This window comes from Callospermophilus lateralis, chromosome 12, assembly GCF_048772815.1.
Source record: "Callospermophilus lateralis isolate mCalLat2 chromosome 12, mCalLat2.hap1, whole genome shotgun sequence".
Classification (NCBI taxonomy): Eukaryota; Metazoa; Chordata; class Mammalia; order Rodentia; family Sciuridae; genus Callospermophilus; species Callospermophilus lateralis.
The window spans coordinates 71,090,774-71,105,184 of NC_135316.1; the positions used below are offsets into that span (position 1 = coordinate 71,090,774).

Here is a 14,411-nt window from a genome sequence, read left to right on the forward strand (position 1 = left end):
CTCCTCAGTTAACAGACACAGATTAATGGATTGTATCAAAAAACAAAATCCAACTAAATGTTCTTTGCAAGAACCCCTATCACCAGCAGACAGGTCATCCAAGTATAAAATTAATAAGGATTTTTCTGACTTAATACTATAAATCAAATATACCTAATAGACATCTACATACTATTTCATCCCAAAACAGCTGAAATGAATTTATCTTCTTCTCTGAAGCTCATGGAATCTTTTCCATTATTGATCATATTTTAAAATGAGTACAGCTTGCAAGACGATATTTATTGAGCTCTCCACAGCTGCACATTCTTTGATGTGCTTTGACATAAACATGTGTTTTTCCAATAGCAAACAAGTATAAAATAAATCAAAGTATTGCTACAACTGCAGTTCCTAGAACCCATTATTTAAAATCCATTTTTTTAGTTAAAATGTGACTCTATATTTTCAGAAACATGGGTTAATTATAAACCAAAATTTTCTTGCTATATTTCATGATATTCCCTGTAAAGTATATTTTTAATTTGTTACATTTATGTTCCTCTCAACAATGCTATAAAGCTACATCACATTTTTCCTTAGAAATAAAATCATGGTGCAGGGTGGGTTCCTGAGCCTGCAGTGACCCTGGGGGCGGCGCGGCGGGAGGTGGCCTATAGGCTCCTGCCCTTGCAGCCTCAGCCCCTGGCCCAGCAGGCCTCTCCACCGAGGTGCCCAGCAGAGCTACGGGCTCACTGGGTGTCCCTCGAGGGCGGGAGAATGGAAAACTCAACTTCCTGAGTTCTGAAATTCCTATTGCTTCAGACAATGGATGAGCAATCACAAGGAATGCAAGGGCCACCTGTTCCTCAGTTTCAACCACAGAAGGCCTTACGACCGGATATGGGCTATAATACATTAGCCAACTTTCAATAGAAAAGAAGATTGGTCGTGGACAATTTAGTGAAGTGTATAGAGCAGCCTGTCTGTTGGATGGAGTGGCAGTAGCTTTAAAAAAAATACAGATATTTGATTTAATGGATGCCAAAGCACGTGCTGATTGCATCAAAGAAATCGATCTCCTTAAGCAACTCAACCATCCAAATGTAATTAAATATTATGCATCATTCATTGAAGATAATGAACTAAACATAGTTTTGGAATTAGCAGATGCTGGTGATCTATCCAGAATGATAAAGCATTTTAAGAAACAGAAGAGGCTAATTCCTGAGAGAACGGTATGGAAGTACTTTGTTCAGCTGTGCAGTGCATTGGAACACATGCATTCTCGAAGAGTCATGCATAGAGATATAAAACCAGCTAATGTGTTCATTACAGCCACTGGCGTGGTAAAACTTGGAGATCTTGGGCTTGGTCGGTTTTTCAGCTCAAAAACCACAGCTGCACATTCTTTAGTGGGCACACCTTATTATATGTCTCTTGAGAGAATACATGAAAATGGATACAACTTCAAATCTGACATCTGGTCTCTTGGCTGTCTACTATATGAGATGGCTGCCCTACAGAGTCCTTTCTATGGTGACAAAATGAATCTGTACTCACTGTGTAAGAAGATAGAACAGTGTGACTACCCACCTCTTCCTTCAGATCACTATTCAGAGGACCTACGACAGTTAGTCAATATGTGTATCAACCCGGATCCAGAGAAGCGACCAGATATCACCTATGTCTATGATGTGGCCAAGAGGATGCACGCATGCACTGCAAGCAGCTAAACACGCATAAGATCATGAAGAATATGAAGAAAATATTTAAAGTATTTTTGTGCAAATCATACCTCTCCCCTTTTTGTCTGGATATTAAGATTAGTATTTTCAGAGCTAATGTGCTTTGAATCCTTAACCAGTTTTCATGTAAGCTTCATTTTGTACCAGTCAAAATCACCTTTATGGAAACTCAGAATGTCTTCAGGATTATGAAAATGCATGTTAGGAAAGCAAGTGAGTTTTTCCCCCCCATACCTAAAGGCTTTTAGAATTATGGCGTTTTCTGCCGATAGATTGAGTGCCAAATATTGGAAGAGCACTTGGCGCACATGAGGAGGGGTGTGAAACCTGATCAAAAGTATCTGAATATTTGACTTTTGCTTTTTAGTCATTTATGGATTTGAAATGAACAACATTGTGAACTTTTGTGATTTTTAACATTTGAAGTATATGTCTTAGTTCTTAGAATTACATATCTGACAGCTACAATGCTAATAAGTGTAAACAGACTTTGAGAAACATTTAAAACTCAGCTTTGACATTCAAAATGCAACTATTAAATGTGAAAAGATTTGGGGATGAAATGTGAGTCAGACACTGAAAAGTCTTTGTTTTGCTTTAATATCGCTGATATTCTCTGCATTTAAATGGTATAAATGAATCCATTTAAAAAGTGATTAAGGATTTGTTTGGTGTAAAGTTGCACCTTGCTCAAGGTTTTTGTTTTTAATATTTGTACATTTGAAACATATTTGAATAATTTTGCAGTACTAGATTTCTTTATAAATCTAAAGGCATTTTATCTCATTGTACACTATAATGTAAGCATATGTTTTGTTAAAGTCCTGACTGCTCCCCTTCAGAAATTTTTATATTCAAGTTATTTTCTTATTTAGAGTTCATTAGTGTTTGATTTTGAGAACATAATTCCCTTTTGAGAAATTTTCAGTATACCAACAATTTCTCAGATTGAAAACTTAAAAAATTTGGGCCACCTTGTATACACGTATTTTGTTAGAGGAAGAAAGGATGTGTATTATAATGTACCTGTGAATGTTGACATAGTTTTCATTTGACAGTGTTATAATTTTTAACTGTTCAAGGAAATGAAAACTGGCCATTGTGACATTAATATTTCTGTTGAGAAACTTGAGCAGAGTACTGTAAGCATGAAGATGAGAGATGGTAATGCTTAATATAGTTCAAGGAAATGGGTAGAGTTTAGTAAATGCTGTTATGGAGATGTGTTTTCCCTGAATGTAGCAACCAGTTCTTTACAGAATTTTGACACCGAGTGGCAGTCACTCTTAAAGGACGCTGTGCATGCCACCACCAAGTCTTGGGTTGGATTATCTTGCCAACCTGAAAACCTTATGTTCAGGTAATACAACTGCTGGCTTCCCCCACCGTAGTTTTCTTTGGCTCATTTGAATACTTTCAGCTAACTTGTAAAGTTCCAAACTATATACAGGGCAAACAGTATACATCTTTCAATTTAATAGGTTGCACATATCTGAAGGGTAGTGTTTTCTAGGAATAGGCAAAGGAAACCTGGTTGGTGTTTTTAATGAGGGCTGGATGCATTGTATTTCCCAGATTCTGATGACTCAAAACATTTACACTGTGCATCAATAGGTTTATCCCCAGAAGCCTGAACAGGTGGGGTTTTATTGACCATTAGTGTCACTGTTGTTTTAATATAACATAATCGACTAAGAAATCTCTCTGGTTGGAAGAGATCCTCTTCCTTGCAGTCTTGAACACACGAATGTAAAGTTCATTAGCTTAATTCCCTTACAGTGACAAGATTTCTTCTCTGAGCCTTCCTGCTAAAAAGTGACTACGAAGAGTTTGGTCAGGAGAATGTTACTATTTTCTGTTGATGCAAACTTCCGTTTCAATGTCTTTCATCCTAGTGTTCCCATTTTTACTGAAGAAACCACTGGGTAAAATCAAATTTAATTTTGAGTGAGATAATTTTTCAAAATTAAGATGATTGCAAGTTCTAATTGCCTATGAATGTTCTAAGATTTAAACATTTGAATTGATTTGAAAAGTAGAAATTAGAAGGTACATCCGATTCTAAACCTTATTTAAACATTGGTACCAGTTACTCAGGAAAGCCTCGAGTAACTTTTGTATGTTGAGGTTTAGGAATGGTGAATGAAGAGTATCCATATAAATAAAATGCTCAACAATGTGCAATGATTGTATAGTTAGTAAGATACAGCCATTTCATGAATGCTCTACCATTCTATGTAGTGTCTATTACAAAACACCTTCCTTGTATTCATATACTTCAGGTGTTGCCGTTAACATTTACCATGATATTTATTTTAACCAAGATGTTATTCACATTGTTTATTCTTTAAAATGAATGTATTGTTTATAACCCATAAATACATAATTAGTCTATGCCTCATATTTCAACAGTACTGTAATATGGACTTTTGTGAAATACTTTTATTTTGTTAAGCTTTAAATACACGTAGAAAAAGATCCGGTTACTAGCTTTGAAAATTGTACAATATCCTAATATATACTAAAAATGAGTACTGTAAAAAAAAAAAAAGAAATAAAATCATATACTTTCAAAGGCTTTTGATGACTATTATTGTGGGGCCAAAAAGGTAAAAGGTTATAACTTTCAAATGTCATTTCTAATTATAGTGAGCAAATCAGAAAGTGATTTCTCTGTATATTACTGATAGAATCTCTATGAGGGCTTTCAGTAGTACTTCCTTCACCATCTATTTTTGAAATGCACAGAATCTTCTGAAACCCAATGTGGGACTACAACTTAAATGTTCTTGTGTATAGCCGTGACAGTGACTGGCACAGAGTTAGCACACAATCAATTCTTTAGAGAAGCATGGAAAGAAATACATGGAAAAGATGACTAATTTATATTAAGCACCATTGATCCATTCCCTCTTTTAAAGAAAATATTCTGGGGCTATGAATAAGTGCAGTTCAATGCAACTTAGGTAACAAACGTTGGCCTTTCTTTAGGCACTAGTCCAGAAGTTTTGACTTTTGAAGATCTCAGTAGACTATTAAGACCTATTTTCAGTTTTAGAAATCATTAGATTATTTAATTGGCATTCAGTAAATTTAGTTTTTCAGTGCACAGACTGAGTGACCTCCACATCCTTTGTGGCGGTGCAAGAAGCATGGTCCCCTCTTGGAAAGCATGCTTCATTCTTTGTTTTGGTCAGTAACTCAGAAAACAGTCTGTCTCAGCAGGTCAGTGTTACAGAATTGTTTTATATAATGGTTACGTGTACATGTATCTTTGGGAATCTTTCTTGACCCAGAAAGGCATTGCCTTTCTGACCTTTTCCTGCCATATCTCCTAGTGATATATATCTGAAGAGCCAACTTGGACCAAGATGATCTAGGGGTGTGCCTATGTGGTAACCCTTGGCAATGGCTCTATTATTTTTATCACTTACCTCTATTAGAAAATATTCCCTGTTAGAGAAATCTCAGAGATGGAAATACGTTTTGAATCTTTAAGGTTTTCAAGAGTACCCACTAAGACTGCAAGTCCCCTGGGCAGTGTAGTACCCAGTGGTGTGCAGATAACCCAGCTCCTCACAGGCCAGTAGGGAGTGTTAACAATGCCCATTTCCTGGGTATAAGCATTTCCTTTAAGGCTGATGACTAGCTTCCAAAAGTTCAAAGTTTGCTTGTAAAATTCCTGAATATTGAGCAGTTATCTCTCACAAGCTGGTACCCTTTGGCTCCAGCATGCCACTGGCTTAATTAAGTCTTTATCAACCAACTGCCTGAGGAGAATGATGACAGTTACCTAAGAGCGAGGATTTTGAGAAACAAGGCAATGGAATGTGAATAGGAAGAGAGAGGTGAAAGAAAAGGGAAGGGAGGCCTGAGAACACAGACTAGATGGTGTCATGCTGTCTCTGGGAAATGTAGTTGCCTAGAGTTGTACCAGTTGCAGGTGTGCAGGGCCCTTCTTGAACTGGGAGCTTGGTTTGAGCCAAGAATTGGAGAGAAGTCTGTCCTCAAGTGAGATGATGCCCCTGGGTTCATGTGTAGGGGCCTCCTTTCTTAAATCCATTGTATTTCAGAACAAAGAAAACCTGCCACTTGATATTGCATTCTTTCCAGAAGTAATGCTTCCATTGATAACAAGATTATCTGAAATTGTCAAATAGAACTAAAATTAAATCAGTAACCACCTCCTTAAGCAAATCAGCAAGTTTTTGATTTTAGGGAAACTGTATTTTCATTAACCTTTTGGGCCATACAAGGAGACTGACATCCCTAAAAACTAAGAAAATTGTGGGGTTTATAGACTTTTAAACTAAGGTTAAAAATAGAAATATCAACTTTCACTCTCTAGGAAAGGCCTAACCTTGAGAAATTTCTTTTCAAATCATCAGCCAGAATATTTTAGCTCTCTTCTCTCATGACAAGCTTTAAGATCATTATGCTGAATGTTACCATATCCTCAGCACATATTGTTGAGCAACATGATAAATAAATAAATAGGCAATCTTAGAAAAAATATTTAAGGCAGTTTTCCTTATATAAGGAAAGTAAATTAACTCAGGAATATACCTACTATAAATTGAGGTGTCAAATGCCATGAATAGGTTCATATTCAATGGCTCTACAATTTTTACAATGCTGAACTTATTTGGTGCATAATATGTATAGTCAACACATCACAATGAGTATAGAAAGAAACTTTCTTATCATTATATTTACAAACATAATTATGATTTTTACTCATAAGCAGTATATATATTGTTTAAGAGCATGAAATTCAGAGTGGTTATACCAGGTTTCAAATCCCTTTTGAACATTGTATGGGATCTTTGACAAATGAATTATTCTTTCAAAACCTCATTTTCTTTACTTTTTTAAAAAGAGAATTAATATTTATTTTTTTTTAGTTTTCAGTGGACACAACATCTTTATTTTATTTTTATGTGGTGCTGAGGATGGAACCCAGTGCCCCGCACATGCCAAGAGAGCACATTACCGCTTGAGCCACATCCCTAGCCCTCAAAACCTCATTTTCTAATCATAATATAAAGATAATATAAGAAAAATATATGATAAATGCCTGACACTGAGTGAATCCTCAGTAAACAGTAAAAATTAGAAACATAGGATTTAGGTAATATTGGGCTACAGAATACTTATTGCTTACATGGTAACAAAGCAAATTAAAATGAGAGAGTGCTACCTAAATACCCAACTGTTAAATCATGACCCAATGAGTTACATAATTCATCATCTATCATGTTAAAATGAAAGCTTTGTTTGTAATCCTGTTTGGAGAAAGTTTTGTCAAGCCCAAAAATGGAATTCAAAAAATGGCCTCTGCCTAAACCTGTCAACTTGAAGGAAAGCAGGAAATCAATGATAGGACCATTGTCAGCAGAGGATTATAGTGTTTAAGCCTATTCTAAAGACAAATTCGAAGACTAAAAAACACACAGCAAAACATACATCATTGAGCCTGACTGAGTCCTGAGAACAGTAAAGAGCAAGTCAAATTTGGTGCTGTGTTTCTTCACTTTTCTTGTTTAGTCTTTTGCCTTCGTTTGCTTTAGGACTTGAAGGCACTGGGTAGCCCTGGAAATTGATGTGTGGGTGGCACAAGAATTTGGAAGATTAGTTAAAAGTCTGTAAAGAGGCCGCCTAGGTATCTTGGCTTTCTCCTCTACCTTGTGCTCCTGGACAGCAGCACTCCCCTACCATACAAAAGGCAGGAACTATAATGGAGACTCCTACAGCTTAGGATAGGCCAGGAGTGAGACCATACAAGGAAGAGATGAAGTTAAAGTCTACCCCTTTCCTTACTTGGATCCAAGGAAGCTGCCATCTCTCTCTCTCTCTCTCTCTCTCTCTCTCTCTCTCTCTCTCTCTCTGTGTGTGTGTGTGTGTGTGTGTATACATATATACACTTCTTGGCAGAAAATTAGCAAAAGTTTTTTTGGACAGTATCGTGCCCAAGGCAAGAATATATTTTTTTTAAAGGAGAAGAAAAGTAAAATATATTGCAACGGAATTGAAATTATGATAGAGAGTTTGGGGATCATAGAAAGCAGCTCAGTTCGGTTAGATACAGTAGGAGGGCTGTATAGGAAAGCTGGAGAAAAGGGGGAAGACTAATCTTGTGTCATATTATCAAGGTCATGAGATTTTTTTCCTGAAGGCAGTGGAAAATTAAGCAACCCTTTAATTACCTTTTATCACTGTGAGGGAATAATTTTTATTTATCTTTCTATCTGTGTCCACAGAGAGCATACAGAAAACTAAATAATTAGTGAGAGAAAATTCATTCATTAAATGGCAATTCATACAGGTTGCTGGACATTCTAAGTAGAGTTCCCATCAATTCTTTTGAAAAACATAGTTTAAATATGATGTAAACACATTCTTAGAGATTAAGTCATCTGGCTATTTCCAGATACAGGGTAAAAGCTTTAGAAAATGGTGCAGAAAGTAACCATTTTTTAAAATTTTCTTTTTCTCTTTTGATTTACATAGAATATCTTCTTATTTTATTTTATTTTCTGGTTGAATGCAAAGTATGTTCACAACAATTCGTGTCTTCATACGTGTAATTTGGATAACGATGACCATCGAGTTCTTTCCCTAAAACTTTACAGAGACTAGCCTGTTCACCAGCCCTACCCTAGTGCAAAAATGTCACTTTTTTTTACAAGTAATTTTAAATATTAATGGGTAACTTCTTACATGATGTATGGAATCAAAACAAACAGAAAAAAAAGAACTTTGAAATATAGGGGTGGTACAGATAGTTGAAAAACATTTCACAAAAGGACAATTGATATTCTCAGAGAGGTAAGAAAATACATTAAAATCAAAAACTGAAAATGGATAATATTTTAATGTAGGAAATCTTCAAAGAACAAGGAAGATCTCTAGAAAATTAAAAAGTGATACAAGGTTAAGAAAAGTTGACATAAGGTATTGATGTTAGAGAAGACTTCCAAAAGCCAAAGAAAGTTAAAATAGAAAAAAAGAAGATGGGGAAGTTGTATCTAATATGAACTCTAGGAAGAGAACAAGAGGGCAGAAAAGCACACAAAAAGTAATTTCAGAAAATTTCATGGAACAACAGGTATTAGTGTAACAAACGGGAAAGCATATCCACCTGAAATTTTAGAGCCTCATAGATAATGAAGCAATGATGAAATCTTCAAAGTTGGAGGCAGTGGAAAACAGGTCATATAAAATGTGGTAGAAGATTTTAACTATCATCTCTCAAATCCTAATGGGAGTAATATGGGAGTACTGGGGTTGTAGCTCAGTGGTAGATCACTTGCCTTGCATGTGTGAGGCACTGGGTTCGAATCTCAGCACCACATAAAGATAAATAAATAAAGATATTGTGTCCATCTACAACTAAAAATATATTTAAAAAAAGAAAGAATGAATGAATGAAAGAAATCCTAATGGCACTGGCCTTCTTGGCAGCATTAGAAGTCAAAGGGAAAATCATTTCCAACCTAGAGTTTATATCTAGCTGCACACTAGTAGTCAGGTGTGCAGGTAGGAAATATTGTAAAAACACTGTCCAATTTTCAAATGTTGTTTTTTTTATTGGTTGTTCAAAACATTACAAAGCTCTTGACATATCATATTTCATACATTAGATTCAAGTGGATTATGAACTCCCATTTTTACCCCAAATACAGACTGCAGAATCACATTAATTACACATCCACATTTTTACATAATGCCCTATTAGTAACTGTTGTATTCTGCTACCTTTCCTATCCTCTACTACCCCCCTCCCCTCCCCTCCCCTCCCATCTTCTCTCTCTACCCCATCTACTGTAATTCATTTCCCTCCTTGTTTATTTTCCCATTCCACTCACAACCTCTTATATGTAATTTTGTATAACATTGAGGGTCTCCCTCCATTTCCATGCAATTTCCCTTTTCTTTCCCTTTCCCTCCCACCTCATGTCTCTGTTTAATGTTAATCTTTTCTTCCTGCTCTTCCTCCCTGCTCTGTTCTTAGTTGATCTCATTAAATCAAAGAAGACATTTGGTATTTATTTTTAGGGATTGGCTAGCTTCACTAAGCATAATCTGCTCTAGTGCCATCCATTTCCCTGCAAATTCCATGATTTTGTCATTTTCAGTGCTGCGTAATACTCCATGGTGTATAAATGACACATTTTTTTTTATCCATTCATCTATTGAAGGGCATCTGGATAGGTTCCACAGTCTAGCAATTGTGAATTGTGCTGCTATGAACATCCATGTGGTAGTATCCCTGTAGTACGCTCTTTTAAGGTCTTCAGGGAATAGTCCGAGAAGGGCAATAGCTGGGTCAAATGGTGGTTCCATTCCCAGCTTTCCCAGGAATCTCCATACTGCTTTCCAAATTGGCTGCACCAGTTTGCAGTCCCACCAGCAATGTACAAGAGTACCCTTTTCCCCACATCCTCGCCAGCATTTGTTGTTGTTTGACTTCAGAATGGTTGCCAATCTTACTGGAGTGAGATGGTATCTTAGGGTGGTTTTGATTTGCATTTCTCTGACTGCTAGAGATGGTGAGCATTTTTTCATGTACTTGTTGATTGATTGTATGTCCTCCTCTGAGAAGTGTCTGTTCACATCCTTGGCCCATTTGTTGATTGGGTTATTTGTTATTTTATTGTCTAATTTTTTTGAGTTCTTTGTATATTCTGGATATCAGGGCTCTATCTGAAGTGTGAGAAGTAAAAATATTGTAAAAACACTGTCCAATTTTCAAATCTTAAAAAAAAAAAAACAACTTGCATTCCATACAATAAGAAGATGTAGCCACAAAGAGGAAGACATGGGTACAAAGAGTGGCTTTAACCAGGAAAGAGGCAAATATAATAAATTCCCAGTAAGATAGTGACAGAGTGTCCTAGCTGTGCAGGGGGCCTGGAAACAACCTCTCCAAAATGAAGAGGGAAGACACAGGGTCTAGAAAGAGTAGATATCTTATTTTTTTCCTGGTATGGGGACTGTATCCAGGGGTTCTCTATCACTGAGTTAGATCTCCATCCAGCCTATTCACTCATTCACTCATTCATTCATTTTGAGACAGAGTCTTGCTAAATTGCTTAGGACCTTACTAGGTTTCTGAGGCTGGCTTCAAACTTGCGATCCTCCCCCCTCAGCCTCCCAAGTCCCTGGGATTACAGGTGTGAGTCATGGTGCCCAGTTGGATGTCTTTTTTAACAATAGAAAGGAAGTAGTAATGTGACAGACTGGTGACATGAGAAGAGCTCACAGTTTTGGTGCAGAATTGTGGAACAATTAGAGATAGATACATAAAATAGAGTTATGAATTAATGAAGAGTCCTTAAATAGTACATTGATTAGTGGAGAAAATGAAAATGTAAAGTATGTAGTAGTAATATACATCTATATAAAATAGTATATGAATTATATAGTAATGTGTATTATTTTAATGGAAATATATATATAGTAGTATATAATTACACATTTCTTTACACACTGAAGCATACTATCATACTTATGTAGTAACAAGTTAAATAACTAATCTTTATTGTTTATGATACCATTCTATTAGAAAGATGAGAGGAGGAAAAATGATATGTATTTGAGGTGAAAAGGTAAAATAATCCTTACCTTTCATAGTAGGAAGTCAGTAGATTATTTCTGAAAAGTAAAGATAACATAAACCAGGTGTAGTGGTGCATACCTATCCCTTCAGGAGGACAGGGCAGAAAGGTTGGAGTTCACAGTCACCCAAGGCAACCCTGTCTCAAAATAATTAAAGGGGATGAGGATATAGCTCACTGTTAGAATTCCCCTAGGTTCAGTCCCCAGGACTATAAAATAATAACAATAGTAATAATAGTAATAATAAATAAAATATTATTCCAAAATATGGGAGTAAATAGCACAAGTCATAGTAAGCAGAGCTTTAGCAGTTGCCTTTAGGGGCTAGGAACAGATGATGGGACACAGGTTGCTCATTGGAGGATGGGTCCCACAGGTATGTAGCTTCTCCTCAAGGATGCAGTTGAATCACAGAAGTTAAATGACTTTATTTTGTTTTTGTTTTTACGAAATAATCTTTGTAGAAAAGTTGTCTGCTGTGTCCCACGTGTATGTGGTGCCAGGGATCAAACCTAGGGGCATTGCACATACTGGGGAAGTGCTGTATTACTGAGCCACATTCCCAGCCCTGGTGGTCTGTTTTTAAGGGTATCTTTCTTAACTGCATCCACCTTCTTATATGTTTCTGCCCAGAGAGGTAGGAAAAGAACTCACCTTTCTGTCCCCTGTTGATATCAAGGTTGTGATAGGTAACATTGTTACTGATCAGCTTTCCAGAAATTGTTTCAAACCTTGCTCCTGCCCACTGATCTCTACCCTCAGTTTAAGGAATATGAATTTTAAAATAATACTAACGTTTGTTCTTTTGTTCATACACATGCAAAATTAAAATTTTTAATTAAAGTTTCACACAAGTGATTAAAGAGACATATCTTAGTCCATTTGTGCTCCTTTAACAGAATACCATGGACTGGATAATTTGTCAAGAACAGAAACTTACTGCCTCACTGACCTGGAGTCTGGGAAGTCCAATATCAAGACTCCAGAGGGTCTACCAATTCTGATTCCAGGTAGTGCCCTCATTATATATATAATCACCTAAGATTGAAGGGCAAAGAGACAAAAGAGAACTAAATTTACTCTTCTATAGTAATACTAGCCCCAGGCATGAGGGCAGAATCCTGAGGACCTAATCATCTCTCAAATATCTGACTTTTTAATATAGTTACAGTGGCAATTAAATTTCAATAGGAGTTTTAGAGGGAACAGACATTCAAATGATAACAAGAAACAAGGCCTGACAGGCATTAGAATGATTTTCTAGAACTAGTTTATTTGAACCTCTGCAGAATTTTCTGGTGGGAAGATGGAGGTATGAGAATGGTCTTCCCCAATATAATTATTGCTCACATTCCAGGCAGAGCACAGCACACATATTTTTTTTTACAGCCTATAGCCCAGTTTTAGAGCCACCGCTGCCCTCTGCTCATATCTAATAGCAGAAAACATTGGCTCTTAGAGAGAAAGATGCAATACATTTAAAATGGAAAGATGAAGCCCTTAGCTGCTGGGCACAACAGAAGCCTGGCTGGGGCACAAAGCCTGGAAACTAGACTGGCTGGTCTGTCCCAGAGGAAGCTGGCATCTCATTCACTTAGAGTTGCTTTTCTTTCTCAAACTGCTTTGTTTCAGTGGTTTCATTTTCACTTTATTTCAGCCACGTTTGTGTACCCATGAAATAACTGTGATATTAAAAAAGTGAATTATCATTGATACTCAGCATATGAATAAACTTCTAACTACAATCTCAATGAAAATTCTATACTAGGGAATAGCCTTCCAGCAGTCCCAAGCCGTAATTAATGCCTGCACATCCAGTATGCTCACATGGGCTAGGAGTGTCGCTCAGGAGTAGGGCACTTGCCTAGCACACACAAGGCCCTGGATTTAGTCCAGCACAAAAAAAATCAAAAAAAATAAAGAACAACAATATTTACATTTATTTGTCATCACAAATACATTTTTTGGTGGATAAGTTTTCCTGTCATGTCTTCATATTTTTTAATCTATGGCTTTATCTTTAGAATCTCAGTTCTTTTTTTTATTAATTTGTTTTTAAAAAAATAAATGACAGTGGAATGCATAACAATTCTTATTACATGTATACAGTACAATTTTTCATATCTCTAGTTGTATATAAAGTAGGTTGACACCACTTCGTGTCTTCATACATGTACTTTGGATGATGATGTCTATCACATTCCACCATTCTTGCTAACCCCCTGCCCCCTGCCTTTCCCTCCTACCCCTCTGCCCTATCTAGAATCTCAGTTCTTTAAAATTCTCTTGGTTCCCCTGCCCCAGTATTTCTAGTTTATCTATAACTATAACAACAGTGTTTATAATCTAGGCCTGGCTCCAGTAAAGTTAATGAACCACAATTTCCTACGAAGATGATGGTGATCCAAGCTGTGTCATTGGCAAGTTGTCATCTGTTGAATTCAAGAGGTTCTGGACAAACAGTAGATATTTGAGTCCTTTCAAAATCATTAGCCAGCTTGTTCTGGTGCAGCACTTACTGTGGACCTGCCAAGGTAGGCCCTACAGGGAAATATCAGAATACCCATCATGGTTTTTATTCTTGGGGAGCTTAGACTATATACTTGGGGAGACAAAACTGAAAATTGTAAAGTAGCAGCAAGTGCCAAACAATGTGTAGTTCAATGTGAAATGAGGGGATTTGGGCCCTTTTACTGTAGTGTTTCACAGGAGAGGTGTCTGTGCTGATGAATTTTATAAGCCAAGGAGTTGAAGCTTAGGCTGTGCTTTTTAAATGGATGTACTTAGATAGTTAAAAGATGAGGGAAAGGCATTCCAGCATTGCATTCCAAAAAACACGACTACAAACATACCTAAAAGAATGAGCATGGTTTGTCTTCCTAATAAGAGAAAGACTTGTACCACAGCTTGGGTCACCACAAATACAGTGATGACCTGGGAGCAGTTGCCACAGGAGCAGTGAGTACATCCAGCTAAGCACAAAGCCCCAAGGGCAAATCCAAGCTCAACACCAACCATCCCAAGGAGGTAGCTGAGCTCATGCTAGAGCAGAGGTGGGGGTGA

At 36.8% G+C, this 14,411-nt stretch overlaps 1 pseudogene; it reads left to right on the forward strand.

Moving 5' to 3' along the window:
- Positions 1 to 785: 785 nt before the first annotated feature.
- Positions 786 to 1,967, forward strand: LOC143411614 (serine/threonine-protein kinase Nek7 pseudogene; annotated as a pseudogene).
- Positions 1,968 to 14,411: the final 12,444 nt, after the last annotated feature.